This window comes from Xyrauchen texanus, chromosome 14, assembly GCF_025860055.1.
Source record: "Xyrauchen texanus isolate HMW12.3.18 chromosome 14, RBS_HiC_50CHRs, whole genome shotgun sequence".
Classification (NCBI taxonomy): Eukaryota; Metazoa; Chordata; class Actinopteri; order Cypriniformes; family Catostomidae; genus Xyrauchen; species Xyrauchen texanus.
Window position 1 is genome coordinate 25,511,286 of NC_068289.1, and position 10,545 is coordinate 25,521,830.

Consider the following 10,545-nt stretch of genomic DNA (forward strand, 5'->3'; position numbering starts at 1 on the left):
GAAGTGGGTACTCTGAAGGTAATGCAGAATTAGTGTATTTATGTGCCCTTCGTCTTGTGGAAGGGCCCATTCATTTTCTCACTTTCTTTTGGAACAAGATTTCGAGTGGCGTCCCCTCCCGCAGCAGTGCCCTTTGAGGGAGCAAAATTTAGTTTTGAATTCGCTCCGGAGCATCGAAGTCGCATCATGGAGCATTATATGTTTGTTTTTTGTTTGTGTTTCATGAAGTTACTAGCGAAACACAACAGAAGACATCTGTTTACAGCATATACACTCTAAATGTGTTTTTCTCCAGGCTATTACTTGATATTAATTTAATATGTGAGTGAAATAAAGTGTTATTTTCTACTCGTGAACTTTCTGATATAATAATTTGACTGTATGTTTGACAGTATGTGTAGAGTAAATAATCATCTTTCATAAGTTATGGAAACAGAACACCTCTAATTTGTCAGCAAATTAAAAAGCACCTGGTAATAGTTGGTTATATTGCCTGTATGCATTGTAAAGTCAACACCAATTTTATGTTGTGAGGCGAGTAGTTATTAATTATTTTGATGATTTCTTTATCAGCACAGAACGTCAAAAGTATGCCAAAACATGTTTATGTATTATTATTTAAGTGACTCAAGAGCATGCATTCAGTTATTTCCTCATTTATTTTCTGCCTGCAATGCAGGTAACATGTATAATAAATAATGTGCAGCCTACATTTCAACATGTTCACACACATTGTTGACTGAATTAATAAATTCATGTTTCATGATACTGTCATAGTACTCAGAGATACTTAAAAATATATATCATGGTTTTACAATGACATGTCAAAAACATGGGATTATCAAAGACCACGTCTGGAAAAAAGTGGATTGTTTATAATGCAAGAAAGATCCTTTAATACTCAAAAAGCAATTAATTAGTAAAGTATATATATATATATAAGTGCTACTCTTTAAAATAAATTAAATAAATTAAATATTTTCTATCCTTTCACCCCTGTCCCTGCTGATGTCTGTGCACGCCACTATCTATCACTCCATCTTTTATTAAAATTAGCATTTCATTTTAGGGATGCTGTGTATGAGAGGTTTGAGCTTGTTACATGCTGAAATACATTTCGGGTTCAATATATGTATAGTTGGGCTTTGGCATGTCAAAATGTTATTCTGGATGTTTCCTAAAAGAATCCAATTGGGAGCAAACACAATTCCAAGGGATGTAATTCTGCACCGCTAATAACTGTAATCAGTGTGGTCATTGCTGCCTCCCTGCTAATTTGCAGTATGCGGAGTCCCAGGTGTCAGCACAGCTGGCAGAACAGAAAGGAAGGCACAAACAATCATGTATGCAAACACATCATGACCTTCACAGGTCAGTGTGAAGTCACAGCAACCAAAAAGACCATTTGCTCAGCCCATGAGTGCCCCAGCTGATTCTTCATCAGGTTTTGAATAGAAACAAATCTGTAATCTGTAACCTTGTGCATTTGCATCATTTGAGTCTAAGGATGCTCCTTTTTGTTTTACTAAAAACACTTTGATCAGACCTAGCTAAACTGCAATTAAAGGAGAATTTACACCTTATGATCGTCCAGCATTTTTTTTTTCATTACTAATTTGCAAGACATTTTAACCTGTCTGCAAGGCAAGACATATCCATTAAAAGTATGTTGCACATTTTAAAAGCTGTGCAGAGATGTGTGGGATGTCATTCATCAAATGAGGATTAAAGACAAACATTTAGAGCCCGTAATATCACAACTATGTTGCATTCTGTACTTCATCTGCCTACATAAAATATCACTGAAAGCCCCTGTGGTATCTGACTTTTAATATTACAGCTTTTGTCATGTGGCGATAAAGATTTTGTGATATTCTAAATAGTGTGAACTGTACATTCACATCACTTAAAGATTAGTTCTCCCAAAAATTTAAATTAACCTTTAACTCACCCTCATGCCATTCCAAACATGTATGATATTCTTTCTTCTGTGGAACACAAAAGGAAAAAGTTTAAAGAATGTCTACGCTACTCTTCCGATTACAATGAAAGCTTTAAGTGGGGCGGTTGTGGCTGAGGTAGTAGAGCGGGTCGGCCACTAATCGCAGGTTTGGTGGTTCCATTTCCGGCACACATTACTCCATGTGCCGAAGTGTCATTGGGCAAGACACTGAACCCCAAGTTGCTCCCAATGGCAGGCTAGTGTCTTGCATGGCAGCTCTGCTGTCATTGGTGTGTGAATGTGTGTGTGAATGGGTGAATGAGTCACAGTGTAAAGCACTTTGAATACCGCTAAGGTTAAATAAGCGCTATATAAGTGCAGACCATTTACCATTTAAAGTGACCAAGGGTTATTAAGCTCCAAAAATGTCAAATGAAAGCGGCATAAAAGTGTACCAATCAGATGCTATATTCCAAGTCTTCTGAAGCCATACACATATATATATATGGAAAAGAGCAGTGTTAACATTTTTTGTGGCAAAAACATTATTAACCAACCATTATCACTGCGTAAGAGACACTCTGAATCAAACAGTCTTTTAAAAGAATTTATTCTTGCAAGAAGGACCCAGTCATTACACAGGAGTTAATCTGTGCCATGAGTGAGACGCTGAAGGGGAGGGCTGACTTGTTTTTTTATACCTCTTGCCCATGGTCTCCCACATAAGCAGATCCTCCCCCTCTGCATTCCTCAGACACAGGGGCATTCCCTTGCAATGACTATCACTGATCAATGAGTATCAAAATTTCTACTACACATTCTACCTAATATTTCCTTTTGCCACGTAAGACAGAAAGTCTTATGGGTTTGGAACAACATGAAGGTGAGTAAATGATGACAGAATTTTCATTTTTATGTTAACTATCCCTTTAACATTTTAATTTATTTCTCTGTCCAGGAAGCTTGCCAAATCCATGCTTGTGTTGGTGCTTGTGTTTGGGGTGCACTACGTTGTGTTTGTTGGAATGCCACACACCTTCAAGGGGCCGGGCTGGGAGTTGCGCATGTATTGTGAACTGTTCTTCAACTCTTTCCAGGTACTTGGAAATTATGTCTTTTAATGCATGCATACCTAATGTAAACAGTGATCTCTGCAAATCAAGATGCATAAATCATAAATGAAAATTTTTACATGTGGTGTAGAGACAATCAATACATGTTGTCAGTGTTCCCACGTGACCTGGAAAACCTAGAATTTTGCAATGCAGATTTGTAGTCATGGAAAAGTCATGGACAATGAGAAAAATACCTAAATGTCTTGAAAAATAATTATTTGTCCTCTAAAAAATGTTAGTATAATAAAACAGTTTGACTGTGTCGCTAATAAGGTTCCCTATCAAAAAGCTACACTTTGATTCTGCGCTGACTTAGCGCTTTGGGGAACATCTTTAGGAGCCAGCCACTCATTCACTGGCAACACAGAGTCATGAGCATCATGTGCTTGTGATTTTTATCTGCTGAAAAAATCAGGTGAAAAAAATCCCATAAACTTACCTTGAATGCAAATGCATAGGTTTGGTTTGAAAGTTGGTTGGGACATATAGCAAGGATCATTTTCAAATGTTGGTATTAAGAAAATGTGTATAAGTCAGTCTGGTAATATAGGCAAATAATATTATTATATAACAAGTATAATTTCTTACAGTATTTCTCTGCCCCTCCATATTAAATATCAGCCGCTTGTTTTAAGAATTTCTGAAGAATAAACAAATTAAGAACTGACCACTGCACAGTTAAGAGGAAAAATTTGATAATGGATCAAAATCAAATGTAATCTTTTTCAAGAAGATTTACTTAATATCCAAGGGATATTAAGTGACATTCTGTAAAAGGTATTATCCAGCATTAAAAAAAGGGAAATCTAAAAAAAGGATAGCTAGTTTGGAACATTGGAACATTTACATTTTCCCCCACTCCACTCAATCCCTCATAATCTTTTCTCATATGCTAATTTATATGTACTTACGTATTTATCTGAAAACGTATGCCTTATTTTTTTAACAAAATGTCATGGTTACTATTGTAACCTCTGTTCCTTGATGGAGAGAACGAGATGTTGTGTTGATTGTAGGGACACAAGGGTTCTTTCTTGAGAGCCTCGCGTTCCTCTGAATGCCTTTTTTGGGTATGATGAAGTAAGGGCTGTAGAAACCCTTCTTCATCTCGGCTGGAGGGACAGGCTCTATCGTGTCCTTGAGTAGCAATTTCTGCTGCGCATTGACATAGAGCGAATACCGCTGAAACGAGGCGTGAGCCCGGCGAACTGAATCGCTTAGCCGAGTCAGACGGTCCTGGCCAGCCAATGCGACGGGCTGGGTAGCGCAAGCCATGCGTCTAAGCTCTGTGTGAGGGTCACTAACAGGATGATCCTTTTGGACGTACCTGTGGGGCCTCGCAGCGGTGGGGAGCAGGTAATAATTTGTCGGGAGGCAAAGTGCATCCCAAGCCTTGGGTGCTGAGAAAAGACTCAAAGTGCTTACCTCCCTCCACGTACCCGGCAGGGGGCGGGTTATAGACAGAGAAGCTCCTGCAGGGACATTTTCGAAACTCGTCAGCACTGGCCTGCCGGGGTCGGGCAGTCATGAATTCGGAGGCGAGATGGCCGCGTCTGGGGAGCCGGGACTGCAAAGCTTTGGTGCCGGGGTGCTGTGAGAACAGTCTGATGGCCCAGGAAGTGAGGAAATTGCTTTTTTTTGACAATGTGGGTACCGCAGCCCGAAGGAAAAAGGGAGAACTGAAGATTCTCCTCCTGGCTCTCCACCGGGGGATGGAGTGATTTTGATATCAGCTCCGGGGCAAACGTCTGACTTCCTGGGTGTGTCATCTCAGGAGCATTTATGGGCTTTACGGGCCCTAGAAGAGGTACTGGAGACGGGGCATATGCCACCTGCAGGGCGCTTGACGCTGGGGCTGAGAACTGGGCCCGGGTTGAGATAGAGCTAACTGTTGTTTCTTCGCAGGGGGATGCCCTCGTCTCTCTTCACCACCAAAAACTGCTGGGCGAAGTCGTGGACAGTGTTGCCGAAGAGGCCGAGATGGGAGATGGGGCGTTGAGAAAACGTGCCTTGTCCACAAGTTCAGACAGAGATGGCGTTCCTGGACCACGAGGGTGGCCATCGCCCGCCTGAGTGCTTGAACTGTGACCTTCATAGCTCTGAGAGCGAGGTCGATGGCAGAGCACAGTTCCTGCAGCACATCGGGATCCTGCAGCATGTGGGGACCCAGGTGCAGATCTTTAAGTGCCATGGCTTGGTGTATTTGCATGCGAAGGCGGAGGCAGCCTGTCCAGTGGTGCTGTAGGCTTTCGCAGTCAGTGACGACGATGTCCTACAGGCCTTGGAGGGGAGTACCGGGCGGTCCCACCAGGTGGTGCCATTCTCGGGACACAGGAGGATCCCAACCACCCTGTCCACCTGAGGGACCTCCGTGTATACGTGGACCGCCCCACCGTCCAGGGTAGTGAGAGCGGACGAGCAAGGAGGTCGGTTCCGGGCAGTAAAAGCTCGTCATGCACTTCTGGGAAGAAAGGTACCGGGGGGGTGTGGCTGTTAGCAGAGCCCGTAGCCGGTGTATCAATCGTCAAGTCACGAGGGTTGAGGGGATGATGGAGGGTTCCAGTCCAGCCCAACGCTCACAGTGGCCCTGGAAAGCATGTCGGCCATCTGTGCGTCAGACACCTGATGCAGCAGCGATATCATCATCCAGACCTGGCTCTAGGGAGGAGGCAAACTGGCCGTGAGGCGAGCCGCCATCGTCCCGAGGGGGGCGGGTGGTTCGTGGGGCTATGCCTGGAGAAACCAAGCCCGCTGCCATACCCAAATCGCCTCCATCACCGGATGGGTCGTCCTCAATCACGTGGGAAGAAAGAGCAACATGGGGGGGGGGGGGGGGCTTTTTGAGTGGCGTTCGTCTTTAAGAAAAAAAGCCACAACCGCAAGGTTGCCATGGTCATGTTCTCGCAATAAGAACATGAACCATCCACAAACGCCACCTCAGTGTGAGTGCGACCCAGGCACACGAGGCAGCGTCTATGACCGTCGGATCTGGAGAGATATCTACCACATCCAGGAAATACACAGCAGCAGAAGGGCATCTATAAAAAGACACGTCCTGAAAAGGACGATCAACGCTCGCTTGTGTATGTTGCTCTTTTACCAGAAATATACTCTTTTAGAGGAAATATACTCTTTCAGAGAAAATCACTCTCTTTTCTGAGAGAAGAGCTGTCGAAGTGTATCCCTGCCAGGCTATGTGCTCAATTCAGATGCTGACAGCTTGCCACCTTCCATACCTGAAGAGCCAGAGGACAGTTCAAAGCAGGTAGATGACATCCTGCTGAAGGAATCACTGCCCACGAGGACCAGCAGCGGACTGGAGGATGATGAAGAAACTCTGTAGATAATGGTACGGTAATAGTCAGCTAAATTGGGTGTAATAGGTTTAAGAACACAAAATGACAGCTGCAATGCACACTGTGGTGAATGGCAACAGCACTGTTCAAGATGTGACATATAGGTTTGTTTTTGACACAATGGCATTAGTAGACAGACTGAAATGTTCACGGCAAGATAACTCCTCCCCTAACTGTACTGGCAGTGCTAATGGTGGATTAAACATTCAAATGATTGCTTCACATAAATCTGCAACTGCCAACTGGACAAGGTGAATGCTGGAGTTTTAATTGGTTTTGATTTGCAGTATTTTTGAATACTGGTTTAATTTACTAAGAATCATGAGAGTCATGTGATATTTTTATGTGGTGAAAGGCATGAGTTTTTTGAACGCTCTGGTTAACTGTTTGTTTTAAAGAATATTAAATTCTTGGGTCTCCATTGTACTTAAAAAATTTAATAAAATGTATTTCAGATGCAACTGTCATGTGGAAAAAATCTGACCATGTCAGTTTGGTTCTTGAATTCAAGAGTTACTTTCCAATTCATTATATCAGCACACACATAGTAAAGATCCAAAAGATTTACACTGAATCTTCACTGGAAGCGACCTATGTCACATTGCATTTTGACAGCACTATACAGGCAGATTTGACTGCTGCTGCTTTTGTTATTAATCTCAGTTTGTTCAGTGGTGAATACCTACCAAGTTATCCACACTGCATCACTATCACTAAAAGTATGTGTAATTCTTCTGGAAACTGTTAAGAGACAAAGTTCAGTCAGTTTCCTGGAAAGTGTGAATCACCTCCTTAAATGAATGAGAAACATTAGCAATGTTTTAGTTGCATGATAAATTTAACAAACTGATTTAATTAACCATCTCTTACATAATTAAACCAATTAAATTAGTTGCACGGATAAGTTGACCCACCCTGTGTATCTAGGCAACTGTACATATTTTTTGTCAAGTGACCTTTTAACCATCATTTCTATCTGGCTGTGAAGAGAACCACATGAGAAAAGAGGTAAGTATTAGGGATGGGCAATTGTACTCGAGTACTCGAACGTGACAGCGATGATCGATCATAAAAACATTAAAAAAAAGTCAGATTTTTAATTTTTTCTGATTGGTTATAGCAGAATTTTGTGCGGCACCTTGAGCTCTGATTGGTTAGCGTTGCCAGAGCATGCGGTCCAAAGTCCAGACCGAAGAACAGAGAGAAACATGGCTTCAAAGTTGCATAGTGATTTCTGGCTTCAATTCGCCAAAATAGATGAAAATACAATTCAATGCAAGATTCAATGCGCCAAGCGGTCACACAAATGTACCACAAGTACAATGTGTTATCATCTAGTATTTGTACATAAAATGTCTTGCGATACCAGAGAGGCAACTCAGACGAGCATTGCATCTTTTACAGTCAGACAGAAATGCAACGTAGCCAGAAACAACAACAGCAGAAAGCAGAAACCTGAACACAAACTTATCCAGTACTGTCGCAACATTAGATCCTAGACACAAACATCTGAATTTTCTTGAGAGAAGAGAGAGAGAGAGAATTTAATTTTCAACACACCTTTATTACAATTTACCTAGACTAATACAATCAATTCATACCTAAAGGAAAGTACAAAATACACACATACAATTCATAACAAAAATATTTTCACACTGTCATTTTTAAGCATGTACAAATTGTAAACTCTCGTTAACAACTTCACACAGAGCTCCCTTATAGCACCAAATCAACTCAAAAGACATAAGATCCCCCATAGACTTATAATATTGAAAGTCAATTAAGACTCTAGGTTTCACAAGTTTAAAAAACATTATTGGTAAATTGATGCTTGAATTTCGTTAAATTTTTATCTTCCTGGTGTCATAAATAGCCTTTTTTGCCTGCCCTAATAGGAAGTTCAGTAGCTGGCAACAAAATCGACGACTCCGAGTATATTTAAAACCACAAATAAACATTTCCAAAGTGAAAATCTCATCAAAATGATCAAATAAACTCTCTAAAACCTGAAACAAGGGTAAAAGACTGTTACAATGCAGAAAGGCATGAAAAACATTTTCTTTCTGAAAGCAGAGGGGACATTCGTCACTAGTACCTGGGTTTATAACTGAAACAAGTGCATTCACCGCAATAGCGCCATGCAGAATTCTCCACTGTAAGTCCCCCACCTTCTTGGGCAAAGGTGATTTGTACAATGCTCTCCATTCTGGTTTATTACTCTCCCCTAGATGGAGGACAGAGCGCCAAGGCATGTCGACTCTTTTGTAGAAGGAATGTTTGTTAAGAGTTTTGACACAGTTTTTGTACAAGAGTTTTCCAGACACTGGGTTCGAACCCGTTAACATCAATGTGCTGGTTTGTAAAAAAACACTTTCACATTCTCCAAAATCAGCCAACAGGTACAGATCAGGAAAGGGGTCATTGCAATTTGTGGTAATTGAGCCTTCAGTGTATTCTTTCAGCAGCATGAATTCTTCTGACGTAAGTGTTGACTTCCACTTTTCAAGTAGTTTGGTTGTGATGCATTTTGACTTTACCCCCAAATGTCCAGCAACTGTATCGATATCCTCGAAAGCCAGTCCAGCCAGATTAAGTAAATGTCCAAGTGTTAACAACCTGGTTTTTATAAGCATATCGGAAATTGCAGGAAAATACTTTTCACTGGATAAGTCCAAACGTGACCCAAAAGAGGTTCCTGCAGTAACCAGTACAAAGAGCTTGTGGTGCTTAGCCTCTGTACCTTAAACAAAGACCAAACATTAAAAAGGCTCTGTTAAAAGATGGGCATCTTAGACAGATCCATTTTTTGTGGGTTCAACAAAAATAAAGATCTGTCAAAGTCCAGATTTCTGAAATCCTGCAGAATGACGCAAGCAGCGAATTTCCAGCTTGAATCTAATGGTCCAGTCAAGAGTCTTTGAGCAAATTGACCCCTGAAAGCTGCTATCTTGCTCTGTATATGAATTAAGCCATGTCCCCCTTCCTCTTTGGGTAAAAACAAAACAGCTTTCAGTACTCAATGCATTTTGTCCCAAAAGAAATCAACTAAAATTGATTGTAACTTTGGCAATAGGTCTCGTGGAGGATCCACACAAATTAATCGGTGCCAAAGAGCAGAAGCAATTAAGTTGTTAATAATCAAGATTCGTCCCTTATAGGACATTTTAGGGAGTAAAAAAAGCCACTTGTTGAGGCGAACTTTAAACTTCTCGACAATTCCTTCGAAGTTCTTTTGCATGAATATTTTGTACCGTAGATAAACTCCCAAGTATTTAAAACCATCCTTGATCCAAGATAAACCTTCTGGGAGCCTTGGCTCCGTATTGGCCCAATTACCCAACAATATTGCTTCACTCTTAGACCAATTAACTTTTGTGGCAGAAATCTTTTTAAAATCATTTAGGATCCCCAACAAAACATTTATATCTCTTTGTCCATTAATTAAAACTACAACATCATCAGCATATCCCGATAACTTAAAAACATGCGTAAACCTTGGGACATGTAAACCATGCAAATTTGCTCTTATTTTGTTTAAGAGGGGCTCTATAGCTAAGGTATACAGCATACCAGACAAGGCACAGCCTTGCCTGATTCCTCTAAAAACTCTAAAAGGGGCACACAAGTTTCCATTAAGTTTCAAGACACGTTCAACATCAATGTACAACACTTTTATCAAGGAAATAAAAACATTAATAAAACCAAAAACTGTTAAAACATTCCATAAATAAGTGTGTGCCACTCTGTCGAAAGCTTTTTCTTGGTCAATGGACAGTAGACCAAAGTCTAATTTTAGATTTTTGCCAATATCTAAAATATCCCTAATAAAGGAGATATTATATTCGTCTCCCAGGAACACAATAAGACTGGTCGGGATGAATAATTCGGCCAAGAACTTCACTTAGTCTATTTGCTAGAAATTTAGAGAGTAATTTTTAGTCGGAGCACAATAAGCTCACAGGTCTCCAGTTTTTGATCTCATTTAGATCACCTTTCTTCGGTAGAAGAGTGAGGACCGCCCTTCTACAACTTCGAGGTAGCTGTCCATTAACCAAACTTTCATTTAGAACCTGCAGTAAATCCGGGCTAACCTCTGTCTAAAACGTCTTGTTAAATTCAACTGGTAGCCCGT

The 10,545-nt window shown here is 40.9% G+C and overlaps 1 pseudogene; it reads left to right on the forward strand.

The window, feature by feature from the left end:
- The window catches only part of LOC127654567 (parathyroid hormone 2 receptor-like), a 125,259-nt pseudogene extending 118,859 nt beyond the window's left edge, over positions 1 to 6,400 (forward strand).
- The last annotated feature ends 4,145 nt before the right edge of the window (positions 6,401 to 10,545 follow it).